Source organism: Opisthocomus hoazin, chromosome 1 (assembly GCF_030867145.1).
Source record: "Opisthocomus hoazin isolate bOpiHoa1 chromosome 1, bOpiHoa1.hap1, whole genome shotgun sequence".
In the NCBI taxonomy this organism is placed as follows: domain Eukaryota; kingdom Metazoa; phylum Chordata; class Aves; order Opisthocomiformes; family Opisthocomidae; genus Opisthocomus; species Opisthocomus hoazin.
In genome coordinates, this window is record NC_134414.1 from 77,590,680 (window position 1) to 77,616,510 (window position 25,831).

A 25,831-nucleotide genomic window follows, 5' to 3' on the forward strand; every position below is an offset into this window, starting at 1 on the left:
TGACTATGTCTTCAACAAGCCATTGACACCAAGGAAACGGCTTATTATCCTGTCATCGGTAATCCGCAGTTGTGATCTCATCTTTCCCCATCTCCATCAGCTTGAAGATACATACCAATTTCTTCTCTCTCCGCCCAAACGTACAGCTTTTGGCTTATGACTGGACACTTGGTTAGGGTGTTTTCTAAGGTGAGACTCTTGGCACTGTTGTGTGTTGAAGCTGAAACTTTGAGGAATTACTAAGGTGTCGGCTTGTAGTCTTTTCTGTCAGGTAGCTCCGAGTACCACGGCATATTGGACATAGAGGGTTTTTTTGTTTCCTACTGAACCAAAAAGGAGAGGCTAACACAGCACGAGTAAGAAACAACTCTATCCTCCTCCAGACTAGGCAGCATGAGAGTTGGTTCTGGTCAGAGAAACAGCCTCTGTGTCTGAAGAGCTGTTTCCCGTTCTTCCTAAAGTGTAAGCCTTCCCAGGCTGTCAGATGGAAGTCAGCCCCTTCCCCATCCAGTCACCTGCCTCCCTGTTTATTTTCGAACAGCTGGTGAGTGGGTGTGTGTTGAGGAAGGGTGTGGTTGATAAATGTTTAAATGTTTAAATTGTGCAGGTGGGTAACTGCAGGGAAAAGATTTTGTTCGTTTTAGCGGAGATACTTTGTAATAGTCTTGCATTTGTCTGAGGTTATTGTTTGCAGACAGGAATGAGATGATATAATGATACAGGATATATTTGTGCTTTCCTGTTGTGGTACGTGTGGTTGGAAGTAATCTGGGTGTAGACCTGGTTTTCTCCTAAATGATGTGTTGCACAGGGCTGAGAGCAGGTGCTGTGAGTAAGGTAATGGGGAGGTGGCTGAAGGTTGAAAAGGAAGATAAAGCTACATATTTCCTTTTTACCGCTGGGTAGTTTTGTTTTGTTGTTGTTTTTTTACATGGTTTTGGGCATTCATTTGAATATTCTTAAATAACATTTAGTGACGATTTCTCTGAGAAAGAGAGACTGTGCCTGTATGTGTAAAGGAAAAAGATAGGAAAGCTAAAGCCCTGATAGAATTAAATCTGGTCAGGGGTGTCAAGGGCAACAAGAAAAGGTATGTCAGTGGTAAAAGGCTAGGGAAAATGTCAGCCCTCTCTGTAAGGAAATGTGAGACCTGGTTACCTGGGATATGGAGACGGCTGAGATTCTCAATGACTTTTTTGCCTCAGTCTTCACCAGCAAGTGCTCCAGCCACGCTGCCCAAGTCACAGGAGGCAAAGGCAAGGACTGGGAGAAAGAAGAACTGCCCACTGCTGGAGAAGAACAGGTTTGAGACCATCTAAGGATCATGAAAGTGCACAAGTCCATGGGACCTGATGAGATGTATCCACAGGTCCTAAGGGAACTGGCAGATGAAGTTGCTAAGCCACTCTCCATCATATTTGAGAAGTCATGGCAGTCTGCTAAAGTTCCCAGTGATTGGAAAAGGGGAAACATAAACCCCATTTTTAAAAAGGGAAAAAAGGAAGACCCAGGGAGCTACAGGCCAGGCAGTCTCTGCTCTGTACCTGGCAAGATCGTGGAGCAAATCCTCCTGGAAACTGTTCTAAGGCACATGGAAAGTAAGGAAGTGATTTGTGACAGCCAAGATGGCTTCTCTAAGGGCAAATCATGCCTGGCAAAAGTGGTGGCCTTCTACAGCTGGGTTATTGTGTTGGTGGATAAGGGAAGAGCAAGTGATGTCATCTACCTGGAATTGAGCAAAGCATTTGATACTGTCCTGCATCACATTCTTGTCCCTAAATTAGAGAGACATGGATTTGATGGATGGACCACTCGGTGGGTAAGGAATTGTCTGGATGGTCACACTCAAAGAGTTGGGGTCAATGGCTCAATGTCCAAGTGACGAGTGGTATTCCTCAAGGTTCGGTATTGGGACCGGTGCTGTTTAACATCTTTGTTGCCAACATGGACAGCGGGATTGAGTGCACCCTCAGAAAGTTTGGTGACAACACCAAGCTGTGTGGTGCGGTCGATGTGCTGGAGGGAAGGGATGCCATCCAGAGGGACCTGGACAGGCATGAGAGGTGGGCCCGTGAGAACCTCATGAAGTTCATCAAGGCCAAGTGCAAGGTCCTGCACATGGGTCAGGGCAATCCCAAGCACAACTACAGGCTACGTGGAGAATGGATTGAGAGCAGCTCTGAGGAGGAGGACTTGGGGGTACTGGTTGACGAGAAGCTCAACATGACCTGACAGTGTGAGCTTGCAGCCCAGAAGGCCAACTGTATCCGTGGCTGAATGAAGAGAAGCGTGGCCAGCAGGTCGAGGGAGGTGATTCTGCCCCTTTACTCGACTCTGGTGAGACCCCACCTGGAGTCCTGCGTCCAGCTCTGGAGCCCTCAGCACAGCAAAGACATGGAGCTGTTGGAGTGGGTCCAGAGGAGGCCACAATGATGATCAGAGGGCTGGAGCACCTCTGCTGTAAGGAAAGGCTGAGAGAGTTGGGGCTGTTCAGCCTGGAGAAGAGAAGGCTGTGGGGAGACCTTATTGCAGCCTTTCAGTATGTAAAGGCAGCCTACGAGAGAGCTGGAGAGGGACTTTTTTAGCAGGGCCTGTAGTGATAGGACAAGGGATAATGGCTTCAAACTGAAAGAGGGTAGATTTAGACAAAGTATAAGAAAGAAATTCTTTACTATGAGGGTGGTGAGGCCCTGGCGCAGTTTGCCTGGAGAAGCTGTGGATGCCCCCTCCCTGGCAGTGTTCAAGGCCAGGTTGGACTGGGCTTTGAGCAACCTGGTCTAGTGGAAGGTGTCCCTGCCCATGGCAGGGGGGGTGGAACTAGATGATCTTTAAAGTCCCTTCCATCCCAAACCGTTCTGTTATTCTATGACGTTTATGTAGCGTGTGCCCAAGTTTACCAAAATACCAGCATGGATGATAACCCTTCTCTTTCTTGTGGCAGCCCAGCTGAAGCCATTTTCCGTGTTGCATTTTAGGCACATGCCCTGCTCGTGTTCCTCTGATTTTACACTAAGAAACTCTGCCGTATGCTGTTCAGACCTGATATTCCAGCTCAGAGTGCTTCAAATGTGCAAAGAAGTCCTTTCCCAGAGACCTCCTCTTCAGTTACATTCACATTTGAAAGTGGTGTTTTGGTACTGGCACATGTGTGTGACATTACATTTTTCGTATGCTTAATTCCTCTGCAACATTCAGTATTTGGTGCTAACAGGGGTGGAAATGGGGACAGAGTTTACACCCAAGAAGAGAAGTGTTCCTGGCAGTGATGGCCTCTGTGGAAATCCTTGAAATTGCACAGCTGATGAGCAAAGTCTGTAAGATGAGTAGTAAGGGTGTGGTCTCCTCTCTGGAGAACAGGAGGGGCATAAAGTTGGGGCAGGAGCTCTGTGATGCTCCCGTGAAGGTGGTTTTTACTGGAAAATGTGGTGGTGGGCAATGATGAGAGAGACATGCAACACATTGAAAGGCTTTGGAAATGTGATACTGTCATTCGTTTGCACTGTCTGGGTGACTGGGCCTACTTTTCCTCTGAAAAGGAGTTGCTACCAACTGTGTGAAAACCCTCCAAACTAATGCATAACCCCACAGAGCAGCAGTAATCCCTCCCTACCTGTCGAAGCTGGAGTTTTTCTCTTCCATCTGCTAGGATGTGAAATCTGTTGCTGGCAGCAGTTCGACTTCCAGGCTTTATCTGGATTCCCATATTCAGAGCTCTAGATGTTGGCTTTCAGATGGCAGTGAAGACAAGTTCTCTAGTTACGACTTTCAGAAATGTTGCTGCTGTCTGCACCTTCGCTTTGCTGATACCACAGCTTTTAATATGGTACTTCTAATTAAATTTATACCCTGCTTCCATTTCGTGGTGCCAGAAGAACACTTGAAGCAATGTGGATTTGCTCCTGTTGTTGGAGTATTGATTTCAGGCAAAGTTGAAATGAAGGAGAAAGTGTGGGGGAGAAATATTGTTGCAGTTCGATAATACATTTAAATAATTATTGTTTTAAAATGTGATGTATCAGTATAATTTGTCTGTATTTTAAATAGAATCTTGGTTTTTAACTTGTTGTTAATACAAAAATATTTTGGTGTTATAAGATGTGTATGCAACGCTTGTGACAGTATTGCATAAAGTGTCTAATGCTGGAGCTTTAGTCCCTCTAGAACAGGATATTTGCTTCATCATGCTCTGTTGGATCTAACCTTCTTCTTTTCCCACCCATCTTTTTCACCCACAGTTCAATGGCTGGCTGAATATATGTTCTTTGGATGCATCAACATGAAATTTTGCAGATGGCCACCAGCCTTAATACATTGGAAACTGTGATCACAGTTTTCTAAACAGTGCCAGAGATGCTGAATTATGTTTGCAGTATTGCCAAATCTCTTCAATCAGTCTTGACTGAAAAATGATGGCATAAATCCCAGATTAGTAGTGGTGCTTCGGCGAGTTGTTAGCAGTGGTTGTCTAGATCTGATTGTAAAAGGTACTTTTACAGACACTAACAGGCCAGTGCAGGCCAGAAAGGGAACTGCTGTGCTGTAGCTTAGATAGAGCCATTTTTAGGTTCTTGGGCATGTGCGGGAAGAAACTTCTCGCCTGATTTGTAGCTGGGCTGTAGAATGCCATGCTTTCTGCTGAAACCAATTTCTGACTCAGTACAGGTGCTGCTTTTGTGTTGTTTGAGTTGTGGGAGTAGAACTGAGTGGAGAAATGTGACTGTGCCCAACAGCCCAGTGAGGTGGTGATTGCACAGCCGTGGGGTCCCACCAACACCAACTGAGCAAGGCACCCTGTGTGGCAGGGAGGGAGCTTGGTGGGCCTGGCTGGTGTGTGCACATGCGTTTTGGTTGTAGTGGGCAGTACTGGGGACCTGCATCTGCTTCCCTGTCTCTCCTTTGCTGGAAACAGGAGGGCAAGGGCAAGGACTGTCTGCGTGAAGGCAATGCTCTGCCTGCTCTGCGGAGAGCCCGTCTCTGGCAGTCGCAGCGTGAACAGGTACCAGGGCAACGTTGGGCTGTAGCCAGAGTGCACAGTGGAAAAGTTTGATAGTAAACCGAGGTAAAAAAGCTCATCTGCAAGGACTTTCAAACTTGCAGTGTTTTCTCTGTGATGAGTATCTTGGGGGATGTTGTCGTCGTTGTTTTTAGGCTATTAACTGTGTAAGAGAATTGTCCCTTGCAGAAGGCTTTTGTGCCAGCTCTGATGCAAACCAGGTCTCCCCTTGTGAGCCCAAAGGTGTTTGTGAATGTCTTCTTTTTTTTTTACTTGAAGGTTTAAAATGCTGAAAAGTGGTGTTGTGACAGCTCAGAGGAATTAAGTCTTAAACAGTGTATAAAATTTGAGGAGCAACAGCATATTTTCCTTCACACTGCAGGTCTTGAACTGGAAGGCCTGTTTCTAATGAAAAAAAGATGCCTACAGAGAAAAAAGGCCTCTCTGTTTAGATCACCTTGGTTTCGTACAAACATTAAAAAGATGATTTGCAAAGCTCCTGTACAGAAAATATCTACAGGCTTAACTGAGCAAAATGATTGAACTTTTTCCTTTATTTAGACTAAGAGCTCTGTTTGAAGACACGAATCACTTGTCTTCTACTTGGATTGAATGCTTCTACTTTTAAAGCAGTCTATTCCTGCTCACTAAACAAGAAACAGGAAAGTGAAGTGTTGTGCAGTGTTTAATCCGACCTGAAAACGTTTGAATGAAAAAAATCTGTACATTTTTTTCTGGACATATGCTGAAGTTGTAAGAAAAAGGATATAATAGGCTTTACTTTTAGCGGCAATGATGCATCGCTGATTTGTCACCTTGCATTTTGTCTGGAAACTGTAAATAGTGATTGCTTTTATATGTGTAGGCATATTTTCTAGGATTTTTGTTTAATGTTTCACTCTTCTGATAGCTAACAGTCTCGTAGAATTTGACATTTGCGTGCCAAATTTTCAAGATCAACATCAATGAAATATCAGTATTTCGTTGAATCAAAGTGTCAGTGATACCTGTGATATCATACACTTTCCAGATTCTTTAGCAATTGTATGCTCCAGATTTTTAAGAAGCATGTTTTCTCAACTAAAATTACAGCAAAACTTGAAATCTAACTGATGACATGAGTTTTATCAATTCTGTTTTCTAATGTACCACCAATAAATGAAAGTTCAATATTATTTTGCCTGTATTGCAGTAGTAAAAATAATCTATTTAGTAAAAAATGTCAAATGTCTAATTGTTAAGTCAAAATATAATGTCTTGGACAGCAGAAATACTTAGTGATCTCAAGATGGAAAGAATCTTTCTTTCTCTCTGGGCCGTTCTTCACAAAGCAGATGTAGGAAGTTTAGTATTTTTTATTTTCACTGCTAAAATTTATAATTATAAAACAAACAAACCAACAGTAAGTATGGCAGGATGCTTATTTCTATTTTGTGAAGAAAATATTTGTCTAGAGAGATTTTGTGATTTAACTTACCATTTTCACATATGATTTTAGAAATTTCCCGAATCTTTGTTTTTCAGATTGTGGTTTCAGATTGTCTTTGACTTTATAGTTAGTGAAGAATAAAATATTCAAGAAAACCAGTAAGTTCCTGAAGTTTATATAAAAACACAGTGAGTTATATTTAAGCTTGTGGTGTTTTCTTGATGAAGGATAAGCAAACCATTTCAGACCAAGCACGAAGCAACAACATCTGTAAGCTAGTCAGATTCGTCGTTGTTTTCTTTCAAGTCATTGTAGATCAAATAGAAGGGAAAAACTATATTTTTATGTAAAATTAATAGATATCAATGCCTGTTGTGTGCCGTGATGGTGTCTACATAAAGTAAACACACATCCTGTACTCTGGCTTTGGGACAATTCTGTATTTCTGTGTGTTTTTATTTTGGTGTGCTGTAAAACTCTGGACTGTTTCAGATGCTAAATTTGGTCAGATTATTCTCTTTTTTTTTTCTCAGACAATTTTAAATGTAATTAAATGCATTGCACTGTATGATTTCTTGGGGGGGGTATGGTGGGGGTTTTTTTTCTTTCTTTCATCCTTCTTCCCTTTTTAAGCAGAGAAAACAAGTCCCACAAAACTCATTTAATATTTTTAAATTCCCACATCTATTTATGGCTGCTTGCATCATGGGGGAAAAAATACCACACAGTTCATAGGAGGGTGACATAAAAGACTACTTGCGGCTGTTGACTGGTGAGCATTCTAGTCCTTTTAGAATTTCCCAAGAAAAAGTGTAAGCACAAACATCATAGTAGTTTGTTATGTTTTGGGGTGGTTTTGTTGTTCTTTCCGTACAAGTCACCACCTGTATTACAATCTGCAGGCTTTCCTTTCGTGCCTCTGGTTTTGTCCAAAGTGATGGCTGACAGCAAGGGTGAGCGCCCGGGGGTGGACAGAAGGCAGGCTGGGACCCTCTGCAGTGCCAGAGGAGACTTGTCAGCCTCGTGGAGGAAGTGCTGTGGTGCTGGGCTGAGCGTTCAGCATTTCCCTTCGTTATGGTTCTGAACTTAGGCAGCAGAAGCATACGAACTTGTGCTGCATATGGACTGCGGGTTTCTTAGGTTGTTATGCCAGGTGCTTTCTTACTGGGCTGTCTGTTTTTGAACAGTTGAATGAGGCTGGTATGCTGAAATTGGTAGGTATGTTTTGAACGTGAGTTTGGTTTTCCAGAGGGATATGAAGTGTATGGCAGTTACTGGTTGTTACAGTGAGATCAATAATGATTTTGCTATGGAAAAAGTATGTGTTCTTTTCCATGCAATGTGAGTGTAAGCTTTAAGACAGAGAATTTTCTCAATGCATGAGAAATTAAAATGAGTGCTTTCTTTTTGCTCAAGGAAAATAAAGTATAAAAAAGAAGACAACTAGAGACAGCAAAGTATTATGATAACTTATTTCCTGGACAGAATTGTTACTACCCTTGAAATGGGCTTTTAATTTCAGTGAAGCAGAAAGTTGGTAGCTGTCCCTTGTACAGTGTATTACTCGAGAGCTCTCCAAAAACAATGAAAAGGCCAATAAAAATATTATGTATTTTTTCTTTTGACCAGTTGGGTGCTTTACTCTGTGAACTTGATCTAATAATGACAGATTTGCTTAAGATAAAGTTCTGGGAACCTACATTTATTACTTTTGGCTATGGGCACAGAAAAAGTGAATAAATGAGATAACTGTAGATGGTTTTCTGCTAAGAAATAGGTATTTGTGGGTCAGACTTACATATGCACGTAAATTACGTATACACACAAACTCCTGGATGTGGTGTTACGGCTGTACAGGGCATGTATTCAGGTGGCAGGGACAACAAACTAGAAACTTTTGTAGATAATAGGAGATAGGATGAAGTGAGGTAATATTTTCCAATGTTTTTCTTTTCTTTTTTACTTTTTTAAAAAAAACATTTCAAGTTCTGTTTTGTTGCAGGAACATAAATAGGTCACAGTGTATGCATGGAGTTCATGATCATAAGTACACAGAGAATGAAGACTACACAAAACCCATCCTCGTCTTTGCTTATGATACCTGCCAAGTCTCCAGCTCAGGGATTTTTTGTTCTTGGCTCCTGTTGGTGTCGTTAAAAGCTGCTAAAGCCAGACACTAAATTGGTCACAACAGACCTTTTACAACCTGGATATTTTCCTCTCTTTATGGTCTGATTTGTCTCTTCCTGTGACATCAGTGGGTGTTGGATCAAGCCTTTACTTCTGTGAAAATCTTAGAGACTGGAGATGAGAAAAGCATCTGTAAATTTTTGTAGCAGGACAAAATGTATGTAATGCAGGAAGGAAGGAGTACTGTTATTTAAAACAGCCTCATATTTTTTTCTTGATAGTAATTGTTACATTTCTTGCAAGTTCATTAACTGACTTCCTGCTGTGGTTTGTACTGCTTGTGGTTGTTAGAGGCAATTAAACCTGAAAGTCTTATGATCAACACTCGCTGTAGTTTTAGGTGAAGACAGATGTCATCTGTTGTACAGGAAAAGGCCACCTTCTTGTGTCAAGTCACAGTTCTGTAGCCTGACGTTTCTGCCTCTAAAATCATGCAATCTAACAAAAATGGACAGTGAACATCTGACCCTTGGAGTGGCCATTTACACCTCCACAGCTATTAATGATGAAAAGTTGTAGTACTTGTTTGTACTCATTTTGCTGTTTATTTTGTTTGAAGTACAGTGTTTTATTGCAGGATTTGCGTTTTACCTGAATTTCTCATCTGAATGATTTTACTGTGTAATAACTGCTCCTGCAAAGGTAGAACTTCAGAGTGAAACAGACTGAGGAGGAGGGAACAGAGGACATGTCATTCACAGTTACAAAAAAATGTGTATTTCTCTCCTATGGTGCACATAAATGAAAAAAATATTTCTAGTGGACCACTGAGAGTAGGTTTTAATTGAGCCGTTCTTCCCTTCTGGAATGTAAATCCTAAGATGTTTGAAACAGGACGAGCAAACGTGAGGAAAGAGGACAACAAGCAATGTACAGAAAACAGAAATTCTACTAGAACTTGTAACTCTTTGGTTTTGGATGAAAAAGGGAATTTCTTTTAAACAAAACGGCATCATGTTCTGGTTCATCAACAAAGTCTGAAAGGTTTAGCTCTTTCAGGTGAGAGTTAGGGTGGCTGCATGTTGCTTCTTTGGGGAATAGGAAAGCCCTGCTTTAGCTTCGGTGTCTCTACTTGCAGACCTTTGAAACTGAGAAATGATTAATTGGAAGACAAAATACAAGGCTAGTAGTTAAGCGTAGCTTAAGCAAAGTTCAGAGGTTTCTAGGTAACTGTTGGAAACCACCTGAAACAGGATGTGCTTGCTTGCATCAGTGTTACTGTTTTTGTACAAGCTGTAAGTGCACTCTTGTTTGTTTGGGCTTCATCCCAGTTGTCTGCACTTTGAGGGATGGGAGCCTGCTGTTGGAAGTAGGGTGGGAGTGAAAGACTGACTCAGATTGTTTTTTCTTCAGGTTTTACTGGTGCAACCAGCACCAGTCTGGCTTGAACCATCTTGCTTGGGACTCTATAGGTAGGCATGTTAGAAAATCTTGTGGCAAAGAGATGAAAAATTATGTATTAGTGGCATGAGTTCTTCCTGCTGAAGGGTTATGGGGATAACAGGTGCAAGCCAGAGGCAAGTTGACGTTGAAAGCACTGACAGGTTTCAGACGAGACTTGCGGATTGCTATCTGAAGACAACAGATACAGTCAGAGGAACCTGAGGTCTCTGCATATCAGAGACTTTCTTAATGCTTTTAATTTGTGCCACTAGAATATTTAAAGTAGTTTGGCTGTATTAAACATGAAACAAGGAAACAGTTCCTAAGAAGGATTTCTTAGGTAGCCTACATTTTACAGTAGAGGTTCTCCAGTTGTGCTGTCACTTCTGCTTATACCTGTCAAAAAACCCCAGACGTGTTGATCACAGATGTGTTAGGCTTTTCTAATCACTCCTTTTGATGTGCCTTGTGTCCCCACGGATTCTTTGGCTTTTTTTTTTTTTTTTTAATTCGTTGTTATATGGAATATTTCAGCCATACACAAAGTGAAGCAATTCAAGTTATGTGTAGTTATTGATTAGTGCTTCCTAGCCATTTTCTAAAGAGGGCAAATTTGCACAAGATACTTGAGACACTCATGACTGATGGTGCGTATTGGATTTCTCTTCGTTTGGCAGCTGTGCTCAGCAGCACAAAACTCTTGCCTTGGGAAACTGAATTATTCCTGTGTGTCACCCAGTCCTGCATATTGAAAGCAGCTTAAAGTCGAGCATTGGTGCTTTTCTTGTGCTGAGTAAGTTTTACTGACATCGGTGAAGTTACTTGCAGGAGTTACCTGACTGGCGTCAGTGTTATTTAAATAACTTCTGTTAAAGAAATTACCTGTAACCATATGGAAAAACAGTTTGTCCTTGCGCATTTAAAAAAAAAAAAAATTGAAAGGAGTTACTAGAGGGAGAGGGGAAGATGGTTTTGCTTGTGGATGTATGGCTATAGAGTCAGAGGGCAGGAGTAATTGAGCAGAGAGCACCCTGCAATGTAGCGATGCACAGGAGATGCCTGTCTCATTTTAGAGGGAAGTCTCTCATGTTGGTGCTATCCTTCTGAGAGAAAAGCACAGTCCTTACGAAGGGAACTAGCTCGCTTTTTCCGTGGTTATGGATAAGAAAAAGCGAAAGTTCATTGCCAAGAGCCACGAAAACATTACTAGAACTTAAGATGTACAGAAAATTTAGGGTGGTGTCCAGTATAGGCTGCCTAAAATAATGTTAAAAGTTAGCACAGTACTCGCTCTGATTTTTATTACAATATCTAGTAATTTTTAGCATGTATAATTTGTCTTAGGAAATTTACTTAATGTAACCACTTGAGAAGTCCAAAGAATTACTGATATATCTGCAGAACTATTAATTGGGAAAATTTCTACCCCATTTATGTAGCTGTCATTTTGGTAACTCTCTGATCGTAGTGTTAGTAGTGGATTAGTGGCAGTGAACAACAATCATAATTTTAATAAGAAAACCTCCGAGTACTAAGTCTTGATTTTTATCCTTGACTGACCTATCTCCTGACTTACTTCTTTGCATGTGTTACTGTTATATTCATATTCACCATGCAACAGTCTCTCACGGGGATGGTCTGATATGTCAAAAGGTGTTCTTCCTTCATGGCTTCAGCAGCCCTTGATTTGTGAACAATGTAGCTTGTCAAAGATGTATTTGGGCTGATTTTGTCTGTTCAGGTCAGTGACTTCAGGACCAGACTCCTTACCCTCTTACTGATGTTTAACAGGCCAGCACATAGTAGTAATCTTACGCAGGCATATTCCTGGCTTCCTGCAGATGTGAGGTTATTTATCTGGGTAGTTCACAGTGGAATGAGGTTAAGCTAAGTGACTTTGCTTTGTGTTTGCTGTGGTTCAGCTGATGTGTTATAACTTGTTAAATTACAGTACTTTGATCCTGAGCTTTTATCTTTATAGCCATAAATGTAGAATACCTGATTGTAACAGGCAGGTCTTCTGAGCCCGAGAATGGCATTTCTGTCTCTTGCATCAGCGCTTTTCGTATGTCTAAGATAGTGTTATGCTATGTCGATTCTAACCCATATTCCTTTAAAACAAGCAAGCAAACAAACAAAAAAAAACCCAACTGTTTTAAAAGTGTTGTTTTCATAGAATAATACTTGGATTGGATGGAGATTGGATAGCTCTTTGCTTTTGTTGATCAGTCACTTAATTTTATCAATCTTTTAAAAGGCATCACATATGTTAGAAAGAATAAGCTGCAGTTCACTCTGCCCCATACACAGGTTAATATTACAATGTTACCACACTGAACTGAGCCTTTCTTTTATTTGGTTGCTGGATTTGAAAAAAAAAAAAAAAACAAACGAAACAAAAAACATAGTCTGTGGTTATGCCCTAGTCTGACATACTGCAGGAGCGAGTCTTCATATGCCTGTTTCAATTATCACGTGCATTGTCACATGAAGAGCAAGCTGCAATGTTAGGAGTTCTTCACTTTCTCATGTCTCAAGATTCAAGCTTGTTTCAGATGCTGTGGCCTTGTTGAAGGGGTTCATCACAGACAAGCAGAACTCACGGTCTTTCGCTGGGCTAGCTGCTCCTTCTGGTCCCATGGCTGAAATGCTGCGGCAGCAGGTTTCCTGGGTCTGCTGTCAGGTCATGGAGGATAGCTAGCAGCTGCCTGTGGCAGCTAATTAGTATCTGCTTTTCTGCATTTCCTCTCCCTTTGCTTTCAAAAGGAGTTGTGTTTTCTGGCAACATGGATTCTCCTTTCTGCTACTGAACTTGGGCTAAATGTTTCTGCAGTATTCCAGTCCAAGCAACTGGAAGCTGGTTTGGGTGCAGCCGCGTCACTACCAGAGGTGAAAACTCGCTGTTCAAGCTAGGTTCAAACACTGATGAGGTTTTAAATAATGCTAAAGTGGAGGTCCTTCTAATTGAGTTCCAGCACTTGAACTTTTGTGCTTCATATCTTCAAAGTTCCTTCTGCTAAATCATGAAAGAGCAGAGATTTGCAGTGACGGTTACTTAGTTTTAGAAGTCAGACCTGAGATTTTTGCCTAGTTTGACGATGCTAGCAATTGGGCATTTAAGGAAAACGTTGATTATCACACAGTTTGTAATTCCTCATATGCTATATACGTCCACAGCTGCTTTAAAACTTATGACCCTGCCCCAGCCTTGGGACAACACAATGTGAGAGGGTATATCTTGTCATCATAATGCTTCTCCCAGTAGTTTCATCCTATGGCGTTTTTCTGCCTGAATTTTCTTTGCAAACATACCTTTCCTTGGTTTGATCTTCAGTCTCCCAGTGCAGCATGAAGCCAAATGTGGATGAATATGGACCTGTGCAGTCAGATGGGTAGGTCTGTACCTCTGTACTGTCATCTTGATTTATTCACGGTATTTGCTGAGTTCGGGCTAAAGGGATGCAAGTTTTGTAGTCTGTGTAGCTTCATATTCTAAGTGACATTTCTTGAAGAAATATATTGAAGGATTTCTTGTAATTATAAGAGTTACTTCTTTGGCGCAAATTTTACATTGCTTAAAAGAATGCCAGGAGAAAACCGTTCCTGCCTTTAGTTCTGAAAATTACACATACCTATAGGCATGTTTTAAAAGTATGTAGTTAGCACTGAATGATTTTGTGTCAGCTCCATTCTAATCATTTGAAGGGTGACAAAGCAGATAAACTTGGCAAAATAGAGCAAAATGACTACACACTAGCTGATTGATTTTGTTTACACCGGCAAAGAAAGGTAAGTGCTTGATTGTGGTGCATGTGTGCATGAGTGAGACATTACCTTTAATTAGCCCCAAGTGTATGAGCATCTTCCTTCTTTAGCACCCTTATGTCACTTTGTATGCTGTAAAAACAGATTATATTTTGTTTGTTCAAACTGGCAACATGATAAAAATTTTCCAGGAGATTGAATACTCTTTAGCTGTTTAACTGTGTAATCTCTGTCTAAAATAAGATATACCAGTTTAATTACTTATCTGAAAAATGTTTTTGTCTTTTTTTTTTTCCCCCTTACTAGGGTTGTTAGCTCTCAGGCTTGAGAAACTGAGGGGAGAGAAAAAGGAGTAACAGCCATTTCCTGAATTGTCTCAATTTTGTGCTTGCAGATGATTGTAGGAGCACTCTGGGACTTGACAGCAGTTTAGAGATTAGCTTAGAGACATCCCGCTCTGCACCAGCTGCTCTCAGTGCTCTCCCAGATTGAATGCTAAGGATGCTATCCAGTGGCTCATGTCTTGATGGAATTCATTTTAGACTATTTGGAAAAACTAGGGCTGGTCTGCTTTGGTACACAAATTGGGGTATGTTACGTGAGCTGAAGACAGTTCTTCATTCTGACTGGTGCTTTATGCTCCACAATGCTGCATCTTAACCAGATTTGTTTTGTACTTCAGCTGCTATTGCCTTTAGCTTTTAGAAACTAGGCTGAGACTTGAATACCACAATACTGCTCTCTGTCTATCTACTTTTCCTGCACCTTCATCCACTGGCCTTTGTACTGTGAGAAAACTGATGAGTAAGAGATTTATGGGGAAGAAGGAGGATGAGCAGCCCCTGAAATTTCCAAGATGTAAAGAAGCAGTCCTGTTAGTTATCCCTTCCTCCTGTGTTTGTCATCCAGCTCCTCAAGACGACCCTGTACTTGGTAGTTCCTCCTTATAGCACAAAAAGCGGTGAGTGGACTTAGAGGACAATAACAGGCAACTGCTTCAGGCAGCTGTGTTATAAATTTCAGGGTGTTGATAATAGAATATCATAGGAGGCTTAAACTTTGCAGTACCATTTTTTCTTTTTCTGTGGATGTGTGGCTTCTTCAGTATCAGAGGCCAAACCTACCGTGGTACCTTTCCAGGCCTGCAGCCTGTGTAGTAAAATATCCTGTGGAGGCTCTGCATACAGTTCTTCTGGAGTTACTGGTATTTTTGTTCTTGTCGGCTTTTCTGCCAGTGCCACGCAATTCTGAAAAATGGTGCTAGAGCCAATCAGCAGTGCGACACTTGGAGAAAGCTGTAGTGACTGTAAAGGAGTATTGCTGTCATGAGCCAAAAGCCCAGGAGTTTCAGGGATGGGTGGCCCAAAACAGCATCCAAGCTCAACATGTCGTGTGTTTTGTGTGACTGAGCTACAGCAAGCTCAGGGATCAGGGAGGATTTGTGTAGCTCTGTATTGCAGCTGCAGTAGCCAAGCCTTTGAGCGTTGCTTAATGGCAGGCCAGGAGTTTCTGATCTGTGGTCCGTGAAGCGGTGGAGACTTGCATGGTATTGCTTTCCCTTTATTATTATTGCCTTTATTGCATTAAAGAGGCTAAGCAGACCTCAAATACTTCATGTTAAGTAGCACTTGCTTTGATGGAAGAATTTTTTTCATGACGGTAAATGATTAGTCCACTGAACAAGCAAGGCTTGATTCAGGGAATGACTTTTGAAGCCTCTGATAATAGAGTTGTATGGTTTAGTGTCTTACTGGGGTTCCTGCCAGTCAGACTTGAACTTTTCAGGGGGTGATAGGTTCACGTCAGAAAATGCCATTGGTCAAGGTGTGATTAGGACCTTTTTCCAGACTGAAACCTGCAGAAGTCTGCACGGTGCTTCAGGCACCTGTGTCAGTGGAAGAGGCCTTACCGCTGTGAACGAGCACGGGTAAGTAATGCAAAGTCTTAACAGCCTTAAAACTCTTCTGCCTAAATTCAAAGCAGAGGAAACAGAGCTGAAAAAAGTTTTTTTCCCCCAGAGACTTGACAAACATGTTTTTTCTTGCCAAATTATACTTTTACAAAGCTTTCCTGATGATCTCTTCCCGAGTCCTTTTGTCTCTTCTCTCTCCCTTTACTGTCACAGCTTCCCCAGGCACCTTGTTTTCTTGTTTGCTTCTGAGCAGCACTGTCAGTCAGGCAGCTCACGAATGTGTGCCTGCGTCTCTGCCTGGATGACTCCCCTCCTGAATCCACCTCTTTGGATCTTTCTCCATCATACAGTTAATCGTGCTGTTTGACTTGCCCTGCCACACTTTCCCCTAAGATGACTTGCCATGCAGTTTTGCCATCACTTCTCCGTTTCCTGTTCTCTAAACCAGTTTGCCCCATTAGCAAGCCACCGCAGTGCAATTAACTTCTCTCCTTTCAAGACCATACGCTAGGAACTGCCTTCAGTTTGGTATATTAACTGGAACTTGTATCCTCTTGATGGTAACATCAATCTTTGCCTTGCTGAGAGCAGTGATTCCCCAGCTCTGACATTTCCTCTGTTTCGGTCATCTTCTAAAAAGATCTCATACCTCACAGCGAAATTCTTCCCATCTACGTTCTATTTTGAGCTCTGCTTTTACTGGATAGTCTCCCTATTTAACTTTAGCACTTAAGCCGCCTCAGCATTTCTGTATATCTTCTGTGGATTTTTGTATTTGTTGATAGGCCTGACTGGGACATGTAAGCACCAGCAGACTTCATCCCCTCCGCAGTTTTAGAGGGAACTGAGTGCCTTCAGAGAGGTGGTGATTCCTAACACCTAATTTAGCAACTTAGCTCCTGCTTAGCTTAGGTGCTCTGAGTCGCACTCTGCCTTGTCTTGTTTCTGAGAAAGTAGAGAATTCAGTGTATTTTCTGACTCTCCTGGACATGCTTGTCAATGTAGTCTCTTCAGCCTCTGTATTGCATATAAGGGGTATGTATGCACTGTAGTCATTTTCAGCCTATTCAAGAGATCAGAGGCATTACAGAATTTTAAACCAAGACTTTTTAATTTATGTTCCTAAATGTTCGTTAATTCCTGGTTAGCAGGCTGCATCTGTAGGAGGAATCAATAGAATTGTTTCTTCAATGCAGTTTTTGAAGTTCCCACTTTTCCTTTTTTTTCTCTCTTAATGGGAGATTTTTCAATGAAAAACTGAACTTTATAGACTATATATTTCCTCTTTTTAGTACTTAAATTACAGGCTTTTAGCCCGTAGTGATATGGAACAGTGGAGTAATAAAGCTGAAAAGGCTCCTCTTAAAAACAAACAAACCAAAAGAGGACAAATAAGACACCAAAAATGTGTTGCTTTCCTCTGTGGAAAGCTTTTTATGTGGGCTAAACTCGCTTATATAAGCTCTAATTGCTACTGATTTTATGCAAAGTTTGTTACTATTTATACAAAGGCTCAGGCAGGTCTCCATGATATTTTTTGAACCTGCAATCAATTATTTTTTGGGAGGAAGAACTGGGGGAGAAAGAGTGGGTAGAAGAAATGTGCACCATTTTTGTACGAAAAAAAGGCTTGTACTTATTAGCTGTTACCTGAATTGTTGTCTATAAAAAATAAACTTTAAGCTCATTTGTATGAAGCTGACAAAGTGTCAGGTCCTTTTGAAATAGTGTTTGGCCAGTATTTGTGTGGTTTCCACCTATTATATGAACTCCTAAAAAAGGCAGGCTATTTAGAAACACTGCCTGGCAGGTGCTGCTTGCATATTACCCTTTTTTAGACCCGCTGTAAAAATAAAGACACCCATACTTTTGAAAATGGTTTAATGTGAGGATAGCTTTTACTTGTCTTCTTTTACTTTTAATGTGTCCGTTTCCTTTTCCATCTTAACTACAGCTGTTACACTGAATTACAGCCTGTGTATTTTAAGAGTTCTTCCATAGTTATGGCTGTGGATCACGTAGTTTCCATACTCTGCTGTGCCTGACTCAAGGCAACTGGAGCTCCGTGCTGGTGTGTGCCCTTACTTGTGATTTCCTCACTGAACCAGTACTGTACAGTAGTTAACAGAGCTGGAGATAGGTCAGTGGTTCTCAAGCAAAATGGATGGTTCTGAAGCTATAAATGGCTATTCTTTGTATTAGAGAGAGAATTTCTAACTTGGATTATGTTGAAGAACTGACACAGATAAAAGCTTTATCTTCTTTTTCTTTGCTTTCTTGGTGTTTCCATTCAATCTTGATATAATCGGCAAAGATGAATATACTACATTCTATTTCAAAAGCCCTTTCATACAGGGTTATTAGAATTGTTTTTCCCAAGAGAAATCAATAGAGAATTAATGCTATTTTGAACTATACCAATCGATTAATTATTTTTACACTACCTGCCTTTATGGCTTTTGCTGACTTATACTGGTATTGCTGATCTTGTATTTATAGCCAGCTCTTTACCGTATGTCTTCTTTATCTCTCAGGTGATCCTCAGCCTGCGAAAGTGAATGTATTTTGGAGTGTGCCTTTCTAGGAATGTGACTGTAATTTATTAAATAGTTCTTTGAATAGTTCTACATTGATTATAATCAACCTCACAAGATTTGGATGGGGGGGATAAATGGATATCTTCCTTCCAAAACTAAGCATTATCCTGAAATCACTTAGTAATACCTTTAAAGGAAGCTTGTCCAGTATTTACTGCACTAATCAGAGATTAAGATTCATTTCCTAAGACTCCTTGGATAATGTCAGGCAAGTAATGAACAAAATCGTTATAAGCTAAATGAGGTGGCCCTAGAAACTTTTGTGCCTCTCAGCCTTTTTTTGCTTCCTTTTGAAAAATCCCAAGCAACAAAACACAATGGATCTGTTCAACAACTGCGTGAAAGTATGCCACACATTGAATGGGAAACTGAGTGGATGGTGGCTTTGTAGAATCATGGGATATAGATGTCAAAAAATTACCTTTAAGAAGCACAGTTACCAATGTTTTCTATATAAGCATAATTCGTTAATACTAATCATGCTCCCTTAATACAGACACACAAATATTTTTATAGAAGGTCAATGAGACTGTAATAATGCATTAAAACTGGTAATCAAATGATGCAAAGTCTGCAACTATTATCTGCCCAGTCTAATTCCCTTTAAATTCAAGGACTCGAAGCCTTTTCCCAAAACACTGTATGATGCAAACATCTGTAATCTCTGGTCTCCCTTTAGTCCCCAAGATATCGCATGCAATGACACCTTTTACCATACTAGGAAATGAAAAGAATCTAGAAATATGTGTAGCAATATATCAATCCGTATTTCTGGATTCTACATAAACAAATGAAAATAATTAAAAAAAAAAAACAACAACAAAGCAACCACTCACAGTTCTGATACACCACCTGATCTTCCAATAGATACATGGAAGAAGACTTCATAGCTGGTGGAATTGGCAGCAAATGGTGCACAGGGGTCTTTTTCGGGCAGTCCGCGTTTTTATGTACCTGAAGAAAAAGAAAATGGTTTATTTAATAAGGAGATTCTGAAAAAATTCTAGGTCTTTTTATTTTTTGTCTTCTCTTATTACATGTGTAGGTTTGCTGGTTTGTAGTTGGCAGTTCTTAGAATAAGACATGTAGCCTTTAACATGAAGATTTTTTAAAACCATGTTAAAACGTTGAGGTGCTACTTTTTGTGAGCTTTTTCCATGACCTAATTTTAGGAAAAGTCCCAAATGATCTGAAGTCAATTAAGTTCTGAATGTCAAAATTTAGATTAATCATGAAGGAAACACTTCCATTATTAACACTTTTAATAAGCTTTGCCACCTTGGGCTCCCACGGGTCTGAATTCTGATGCACAGTCCAATGTGTACAGTAGCTTAATCTTTTAATGTTCCCATTGATGTTTGGTGACATTAATCTGGGAAGTAATTTACAGCGCATCACAAATAAAGTTTGGATTCACACATAGCAACTTGAAACTTGTGAGCTTGCAGATGACTTTTTTTTGGTTGGATTGTTACATCATTTATTTTGAAAGAGGAAATAAATACTTTTGAGAGAGAAAGAAGAAAAATAGTTTAACTGTGGGGTTTTTTTATCAGCTCTGTTACTGGTCAGCGTACATTTGGGGACCCTCTTAGCTTTTTGTGAAGTGCTGTATTACACTATGCTAACAACAGGACTTTTTTTGCATGGCAAAAGCAAAGAATGCCAAGAATAGGAATAATGGAAGTAGGCCCTTTAGCACGCTTAGGTAGGCAGTCCCTTTTCATGACCTTACTAATGAGGAACATATCAGAAGATGATTTCCTTGCTAAAAATATGGGCTGATGAACTTGCAAAGGAGTACAAATGAGTCAAGAAGCCAAGACAAAGCATTAGAAATCTGTTGTGCAAACACGGAAATCTTGCATTACAGCTGTTCTTTCTTCTTGCGGATGAGGAGGATTAAATTTTATGAGAAATGTTGCAAAATAGTAATCAAAATTGTGCAGATTTGCATTCAGTTTTACTGTTTTTTGATTAGTTTACCCAGTGCAGCAGATGGTACTGAAAAAAACAATAAGTCTTTGCATCGACTTTCTCCAGCATTGACAATTGTTCTTTCTGAGGCATTTGAAGAACCTGCCAGTCATAGGTCATGAAGACCAGCATGAGATCTGCAAGTCCTGCATTGTGAAGACAACAGGAATAACTTCACTGAGAAAATGTATAGTGTATTGAATGAGCAAAATGAGTGGATGTAGACAATTCACACCAGAGTATAGTATTTTGTTAGTGCAAGGACCTGTGATGTATAAGTCATGCAGTAACATATAGTTGCCTCGGAAGGAGTTTATGGCTGGGTTGAGTGTCTGTCTTGTTAGGATTCATAATTCAATTGAAATTATTGTATGAGCGCAGAAAATTGGGCATGCTGGTTTGAAACAGAGAGGTAGTTGTACATTGTAGAGAAAAATAAAGTTTTTTTGGGAACAGAAAATTGTTTCTGTGTTGATAAAACAAGTTATGATATTCTTGGAAGCCTGGAGAGACCTAGTGTTTTCTGATATACTTTCTCTGGTATCCAAAGTGATCTGTAAGGCATGTATGTAAAATTTGAGATTACGGATGCTTCCACACTTGCACCATGTAGTTTTTTAGAAAAAAAAAAAATAGAACTAGAATATAAGGAGGAGGAGATTGGGCACATGGTCATTGCAAATGATGCATCCACTTGATTATCAGGTTTAATGTATCATTAGGGTCTTGCTAACCTTTTCTGTCCATGCAAAACATGGGCAGATGTTAGCGTTAAAGAGAAGAAGAGAACAGAAGTGGATAGATATGAGAAGGCCAGCTGCCAAAAGATCAGCTGACACTATGTGGACATCAAGTGCAGTCTGGGGAGTCCTTATCCAAGCAAGCCTTTGCATGCAGCAGATACATCAGTGCCTGTATATGCAGGAGCCACAGCAGTGTCTGTAAACTAGTCTCTCATGTGGGCAGGACATCTTTGTTGCTATGAGATACATTTTTCTTGTTTTGGCTGATTTCTCTGATCTTAGTCGCTCGGAGTATCTTGTTTCATCTGCTGAGAACAGACCATAAAGAGGAAATGGGCATTTAGGTCATCTTGTGCATTTTCACTAGATGCACAGAAGTACTTCCCTCTGAAATCTGCATGCAGTATGTTACAGGCAGCTTGTAACTTTGTGGTCTCTTTCCAGTGCAGGGTATGTAGCTTTGGATTGTTCCAAGAGAAGTAAAAAATATATTTTACTTGGATCATATCGATAGCAATGACTTGAGGACGTGATCTCAGTGAAGAGATGTGCTTGTGTGGTGTGGTGGAAATGGTTTCCCACAGCCTCTTGCGGATTGCTTTGCTGCAACTGCTTTTGTAGAGAAGAGTTTAAGATGCTACTGAGACATTGGTGGATGATGTAGTGAGGGTAAAAAGTTCAACCGCCACAGTCCATCCTGTTATTTATCCTCAGAAACTGGGGGATAGATGTGATGGATAAGTGCATTCTCTGTCCTCCTCCCATACTCAATCGCTAAGGCTCTGCTTGCATGTGTAGCTTCCTCTGTTCATTGTCTGTGCAGGATAAATGTTCTGGTGCTGATGCTTTTCCCAGCAGGAGTTTTAATTTTCCTGAGAAGCAAACAGTGTGTTTGTCATAGCATATCAAAATACCCAGGAAGGGTAATTAGCTGGAAGAAATGAACCTGTGAGATGCACCAAAAGGGAAGTCTGATGGTCTAGTGAGCAGGACGCTGAAATCTGGTTTCTGCATTCAGCTTTTCTCTGGACCTGTGGAGCAACCTTGGTCAAGTCAGTTAGTTGTGCTTTGTAAGATGATGCAAAAAAATTTACCTTCTCAACTTTTGGCCTGCATGTCTTTCTGAAATATGTGCTCCTTCTGCAGTGCGTCTCTTTTACTGTGTCTGTGTGCGTAGTGCTCACCTCCATGTGTGGCTGCTCACTGGTGAGCACCTTTGGAAAGTACTGTAACGCCCAGACTAACGATAAAGGGAGTGTGAGCCTGTGCTCTGCTTTTCGTCTGGAAAACATGCAACAGTGCTCCCAAAAATTAGTGTCTCTGAACTCTCACCTTTCCACAGGGCTCAGAAAAACAAGGCTACAAAACATGAGGATGCAGCAGAGTATGCAGCTGATGGAAAGCTGACTGGAAGGCTAGAGGCTGAGAGGGGAAGGAGGAGGGGAGGCATCGCTGTGGATACTCAATCTGCTTCTGTTACTCTATTGCTTTGGGAGCCAGCTCTGTCCTTGAAGACAATGTTTGACTGTTGGTTCGCCCCTCTTCCCCCGCCCCGGACAGTATAGCTAAGAAGAAAAAAGGCTCAAGAACAGGAGTAGAGGTTGGTGTTCTCAGTAAGGACAGTCTTGACTGTAGACTGAGCTTTCATGATGAAGCAGGTTAATGTGGAGTCTGACAACCTGGAAGAGGCTGTGGGAAACCATTTCCACCGTTGTTGGCATAATGATGTTTTTTTAAAAAAATTCCAAACCAAACAAATTCCCAGAGACAGGGAGATGATGAGGAGGAACAGGATTCTTTAGCCTAGTATGTTCTGGGATACCATGTTGAACAAGGACTATAGAAAAGCCTTTGCTTGCTTGCTTGTTTCCTAAACAAGAAAAAGGAAACACTATTAACTCTAGTCTTTAAAGAGTGTATAATAGCCTACACTGCCTTTTAATGCAAAATCCCTTGCAGCAGTGTTTAGTTTAGCAGGCTGTGCTAAATTTCTGTTCAAGATTTCACCCACATCAGTGTCAGTTTTGGGGGTTTTACATCTTCTGCGATAAGCAGCTTCAGGTTTTCCCACTTTTAGACCCAGGATCCAAACCCTTGCTACTGCAGAAGGTCCAGCTAAGGAGACTGATAAATTAGGCAACACTGCTACAGCAGCTAGGTCACTTCTGATTTGTAGATGAGATCATTTGCAGGTGATGCAAATATGTGTATTTTACACAGTGCATGCTCACTCTTGGTGTATTTTATCTCTCTGAGGCCTTTAACAGCTGTATTCTTTGAGTCAGCTTTGATCCAAATCTGTGCTTTTGGGTGGGCAGCAGCACAAAATTGAATGTACATACATAATAGTATGCTGTACATTTAAAAGTAGACAAACAAAAAGCACCACCACCTCCCCAAAAAAAACCCAAACCCCCAAACATTTGAAGTACCTTCCAGTGTTGTCTTCCATTTTGTCTTCCTCTCTGCCTGTATCATAGATGCCATTTGGACTGTGGCCTTTCTGTTAGTTTTCATATTTAAAATCTCAGGGGTGTTGATTTGGTTGTTTATTTCTGTTGTTGTTGCTGTTCTTTGGGTTTTGTTTTTGTGTTTGGTTTTTTTTTCCAGGCATGCTGTGGATTTTAGCATTCTCTTGCCTATTCGAGCATTTAAGACAAGAAAATAAAGCCTTGAAAGCTTGACGGGAGCGAAGATTCACTGTCATTAGTATTTTTGGAGAAAGGGTGGGATTCAACAGAAGATGTTCCGAGTGATAGATAGAATGCTGATGGGTTTAGGGGAAAGAGTTTAGTTCAGTGTATCTTCATAGACACCAGCTATTCTTTATCCCCCTTGTTTATTGTTTTGCTCAGCTTGATTCCTTCTCATCTCTTGAGCCCTGCCAAGCCAGTGCACTTGGCTGCTTTGAGACACATGGAGAGAGTAAACATTCGCCATCAATAATATGAAGTTCGTTCAGCGGCTTTAATAACAACGAGACACAGGACTGACCAGTAGTGTGCACATGCTTGGATTGGATGAGTGGGCTTACCTTCTTACCTTTTCTTGAAAAAGACAAAAACCACATAACCATAAAAGTCGTGCTTTGATATTAGCTTTTCCAAGAGAAATCACGAATCTGTTTATCTAGGCAATAGCCAGCTGGACATTTGCTAAGTATGAGGAAAGATGTTCTGCTGTAAGTGCTTTGACATAAATCAAGTGCCTTTTTCCCAAAATATCTGGAATGTTTATATGAATGGCTGTTAAGCAGGTCTACACATTTTAATGGCATTGTTCCTTGGAAGCTTCTTGCAGCTTCTTTTGACAATACTCTCTTGATTCATCCCACTATAATTTGTTTCCATGTGGCTGACCTGCTGGCTCAGTAGTAGAGGGCTTCATCTGCCTCTTTTGAGGGCTGTGTTTGCTCGCCACTGCAACTGCTTAGTATGATGGGCCTTTCAGAAATAAAGTGCATTCAGTACAGCAGTGCCTGTCAACACTGTCTAGCGTTAAGTGCCTAACTTTGCCTTCATGATGCCCGTTCTCAGTTGTATGTGGTGGGGAGTCTGGCAGGCCTGGGAAATTAGTAGGTGATCAAATTGCTTCTTTGACTGTGGCGATTAGTGCCCAGTGAGATGGATAGCTGTGGGGGAGGCTGCTGGCATTCAACCCTAAACCCGAATGCGCTGCCACTGCCTATAATGCAGCTATGCTCTTTTGCTATAGGCGTTTCTCCCTGCTGAACTGGCGTCAGGCACGTAGGATTTCTGCTCATGTGCATGTCATAGTCCTTTCTGTGGTTCTTTTATCTCACTGGGTTTGAGACCAAATTTGTCCTCCCCAGAGCACATAGTGAAATCAGAGGCACTTTGTTATAAACTTGTGATGAATAAATGGATATTGCCCTAATTCAATACTTTTGTTTTAGAATCTTTCCTGGGGTATTTGAGTTGTTCCTCTAACCTTGATGAGAGGCATGAGGCCACAGTTACCTTGTAGTAGCACTCCACCTGGCATCCCACCGTATTGACCTGGCTTGCAGAGCAAGCTTCTGCATCCGAGATAAATGTGTTTGCAGTGAAGAAAGAACCAGAATTGCCATCCTGGGAAAAAACCCACCAGACTACATTATGTGTAGAGGGTGAAATCAGACTTGCTGCTGAGAGAAAAAGCTGGGGCAGTCTGCGGCCATACACAGGCAGACGGGCGGCGAGTGCGCGCGTGCCTGTGCGACACAGAGCAGGAGCGAGCAAGCGAGAGGAAGCCCTGAACCTCAAACTCCTCCTGCAGCTCTGCATCTGCTCTGAGTCACGGGTGTGACTCACACTGACAGCGCTCACGTTAGCCAGCGCTCAGATGGAGCGGCTCTGGCAGCGGAAGAAGCAGGTTATATTATCGATTGCCTGCTGCAGCAGACAGTTGCGCCAAGATTTTTTTTTACGAGCACAGATGAAACAGAGGAGGCTCTACTGAGCACCGTTGTTATTGTTATTATCGGTTTCTTAAGGTAAGAATGCCTGCTATTTACTAGAGAAAGATACGAAAGGGAATTTAGAGCTTGCAAAGGCTGAGTCTCCTTTTGCTGCTGCGGCTTATTCTCAGGGGATGCTGAGCTCTGGAGCCGCGTTACTGCAAAGCAGCGTCTCGACTGTTTGCAGTGCCATATGGAGAATCCTACGGCTAATGGGCAGCGCGCATCCTAGGCGACAAAATAACTATATTGTCATTCATTGATGTTATGTAAGGCTTGGCAGCCATGTTACGGACAGAAGACCTCTTTCGAAGAAACAGTGCTGCTAGACGCTAGGGCAAGGAAAACAACTAGTTTTGAAGCAGCCCTCTGTTTTTTGGAGA

At 41.3% G+C, this 25,831-nt stretch overlaps 1 protein-coding gene across 13 annotated transcripts in view; it reads left to right on the forward strand.

The window, feature by feature from the left end:
- The window catches only part of INPP4A (inositol polyphosphate-4-phosphatase type I A), a 137,257-nt gene that overhangs the window by 14,075 nt on the left and 97,351 nt on the right, over positions 1 to 25,831 (forward strand). For 2 of the 13 annotated variants that reach the window (XM_075427011.1, XM_075427029.1), the window contains exon 1: positions 25,251 to 25,484. The exons of the other annotated variants lie outside the window; for them this stretch is intronic. The gene's annotated coding sequence lies outside the window, so the exon portion shown is untranslated. Of the gene's footprint in view, positions 1 to 25,250; positions 25,485 to 25,831 lie in introns of those variants that run through there. 13 annotated transcript variants of the gene reach the window in all.